This window comes from Nicotiana tabacum, chromosome 15 (assembly GCF_000715075.1).
Source record: "Nicotiana tabacum cultivar K326 chromosome 15, ASM71507v2, whole genome shotgun sequence".
Lineage (NCBI taxonomy): Eukaryota > Viridiplantae > Streptophyta > Magnoliopsida > Solanales > Solanaceae > Nicotiana > Nicotiana tabacum.
Window position 1 is genome coordinate 130,613,602 of NC_134094.1, and position 4,018 is coordinate 130,617,619.

Sequence of the window (4,018 nt, forward strand, 5' to 3'; positions counted from 1 at the left end):
TTTCCTACTAGCTCTGTAGCCTCTCAAAGATAAGTACAAACGTTTCCGTACTGATCCGCAAGACTCTACTAAACTCGTTCGCGACTCGTAGAACCTATGAACCTAGAGCTCTGATACCAACTTGTTGCAACCCAAAATCCCACCACATGCGTCATGATAGCACGTAGTCTCTAAGACTACGTAAGCCGATCATAATAACAATTCAAGCCATTTTTTATGGATCATCGAAACCAGCAGCGAAAATAATGATACAACCTCCCAAGACTGGTAATACTGAGTCACGAACTCTAACTGAATATATGTAATAATCTCAAGGATCGAATATACAATATTGTTCGAATAAGAGTTGACAGTACAATAAAATGGAAAGACTCCAAGTGACTGCGATGACCAAGCAGCTCTACCTTAAGTCCTTGCGATCACACTCTAACTATGTCCGAGTCCGATATCTCCAATACCTGGCTCTGCACAAAAATGTGCAGAAGTGTAGTATGAGTACACCACAGTCGGTACCCAGTAAGTATCAAGACTAACCTCGATGGAGTAGTGACGATGTACAGTCAAGACACTCACTAATCAATTAACCTGTGCAGTATAGCAGTATATAATAATAATAGAAACAAATAGCAATAATGGCAACAAGAATATATCACGACCCAAAATCATTAGGGTAGTGATGGCGCCAGACACCACTATCAGGCAAGCCAACAAAAATTTCTGAATTTGGTTCTCATCTTAATATTTTAGAAATCATATTTTTCTTCAATTAAACAGTAAAAGATGGAATATACAGTGTAAATACTAATATTTTACAACAATATTTATTACAGTGCAACCTATAATCGCCTCAAAACCCAGTGACACAAGTGCATGAGCCTCAACTAGGAATGTAAAATAAAATACAACATCTGTCAGGAATACAAATTCGGATAGGAGAAATATAAATACTCTGAAGGAGACTCTGCTGGTTGCGGACTCGTAATGTGAAATGCAGCTCACCTAATTCCCCGTAATAACCGCGCCTCTGTGCCCACAAGGCCACTAGACATATATGCACCTGCACAAAAATGTACAGCAAGTGTAGTATGAGTACGTAAATCAACGCGTACCCAGTAAGTATCCCGCCTAACCTCGAAAAAGTAGTGACGAGGGGTCGAATTCGACACTTACTATGGGCTATAAATAAAATTTCAATGATATAATTAAGAATGGAATATGTAGAACAGCTGTAAGCTCAATATCATGAAATAAGTAAACAATTCTTTTGTTCATCAGAAATTTCCAAATTTATTTTCGTTATTTAACATTTTTGTATCTCGGGCCAATGAAAACAATATCAATTATTATCAATTCCAAAAATATATCATGCGCAAATCAAGCCGAGGTTGTACGGCCCGGTCCAACATAATAGTTAAATTGTGCATTGCCGAAGGTCGAATGACACGAACCATAGATGCATCTATCTACTACTGAGGCGTTCGGCCCACTCCACAAAAGAGAAAACACATTAAACAACCAATTCTAGATTTATTTAGGGAGAAATATTCCAAAATTTTAAATTCTCATTTAACGGTCTAGTAAATGAAGTTTAACCTTTTTACAATTCATTTATCAAGTTTTTAAATGTCTTAAACAATTAAATTAACAAGTAGGGCGCAAACATCGTAAGTACAATATGATATGGGTCCTAGACTACCTAGACATAAGCATAATAGTAGCTATGCATGGACTCTCGTCACCTCGTGTGTACGCAGCCCCCACAAATAGAAACACATAATGATTTGATTCACCTGTGGGATTAATTCCCTCTTACAATGTTAGAAAGGAGACTTACCTCGCTTCGAAATTCCACAACCGGCTCCCAAGCCCTTCCAACAACTCAAACCGATGCCCAACGCTCCAAAACTAGTCAATAAATGTGCAAACCCATAAATATATACTCGAATACTCATTATAATTCAATTTACAAAAATTCCTAACTCCGCTTGAAAAGTCGATAAAAGTCAACCTCGGGCCTACGTGCCCGGATTCCGAAAATTTTCGAAGATGAACTTTACCCATGACACCACGAATTCAAATATATAATTTATTCTAAATTCCATGTCCAATTTCGTGGTCAAAATCCAAAAATACCAATTTCTAGGTTTTTTCTTCAAAATCCCAAATTTCCACAAATTTCAAGTCTAAATCAATATATAATCCAAGTATTTAACTTGCAATAGGTGGGAATCACTTACCTTGACATAGATGACAAATATCTCCCTTCCAAGAGCTCCAAAAATCACCCAACCAAATGAAAAAAAAGGAAAAATGGCCAAATCCCGCCTTTAAAACTTCACTGCCCAGGTCCGCCCTTCTTCGCGATCGCGTAAAGACCATCGCGATCGCGAAGGCCAAAGAAACACTACCTCCAAATTTCCTTTTCGTATTCGCGACACTCTGATCAAGTTCGCAAAGCCCAGCTGCCCAGACCCCTCGCTTTTGCATTCCATTCTATGCGTTCGCGATACCTTCTACGCGTTCGCGTAGGCCAAATGGCCTTAGGCCCATCTCTCCCTTTCTTCTTCGTGTTCGCGTAGCCTTGGCCGCATTCACGAAGGCTTGCCCAGCTCTTGCCTCGCGTTCGCGTCCGCTTGCTCGCGTTCGCGAAGGCCAACCCGGCAGCCTAACAAATTTCCTCTACACGAATGGGGGACTTTCTTCGTGTTCTCGAAGAAGGACATCAGACACCAGCAACAGCAATCCAAACAACCCGAAATGATTTGAAACCATCCCGAAACACAACCGAGACCCCGTCCAAATCGCACGAACTAGTCCCATAACATAACACGGACCTGCTCGAGGTCTCAAATCACATCCAACAACATAAAAATTATGAATTGCACCCCAATTCAAACTTAATGAACTTTAGAACTTCAAACGTTTACATTCGATGCTGAAACCCAACAAATCGCGTCCGATTGACCTCAAATTTTGCACACAAGTAATAATTGACATTACGGACCTACTCCAACTTCCGAATCAGAATCCGACCTCGATATCAAAAAGTACGCTCCCGGTCAAACTTTCCAAAAACCTTCAAATTTCCATTTTTCGCCAAATTACCTCGAAATGACCTACGGACCTCCAAATCCACTTACGGACGAGCTCTCAATACCAGAATCACCATACGGAGCTATTTCCAGACTCAGAATCCCAAACGGACATTAATAACATTGAAATACACCTCAACCCAATTTTTATAAAGTTCTTTCAAAATGGCAACTTCCACAATAGGCGCCAAAATGCTCCCGGGTCATCCAAAACCCGATCCGGACATACGCCCAAGTCCAAAATCATCGTACGAACCTGTTGGAACCTTCAAATCCCGATTCCGAGGTCGTTTACTTAAAAATCACACCTTAGTAAATTTTTCCAACTTAAAGCTTCCGAAATTAGAATTTTCTTTCCAAATCAACTCCGAACTTCCCAAAATTCAATTCCGACCACACGTACAAGTTATAATACCCGAAGTGAAACTACTCATGGTCTCAAACCACCGAACGACGCGCTAGAGCTCAAAATGAGCGGTCGGGTCGTTACATTCTCTCCCACTTAAACATACGTTCGTCAGCGAACATGCTAAGAACTGCTCTGGAGTTGTCCGAAATCATTGTTTATTACCTCGTGCACCTACCCGTGCTATCACAACCTAGTTGAGCACATTAGCTCGAGTAAATCTGAAGATTCTCCATTTTATTTGGTCAAATTAGCCTTAGAGCCAAATTCCTACATCTGAAATTCTCTGCCAGGACTGTTTCCAACATACGAACGTCGTGTTAATCACTACATGATGCATCAATACATGTTTGCATACCTTCACAGAATCCACACCATGCACCGCATAATTCACATGATCATAATAACATCCCATGATAACAACAATCGAAATCCCACGAATCTGATGCTCACAACACACCTTACGAAGCATATGTCCCGTTTTAACTCTCGTAATACTGCCATAATAGAAGAGATGTGT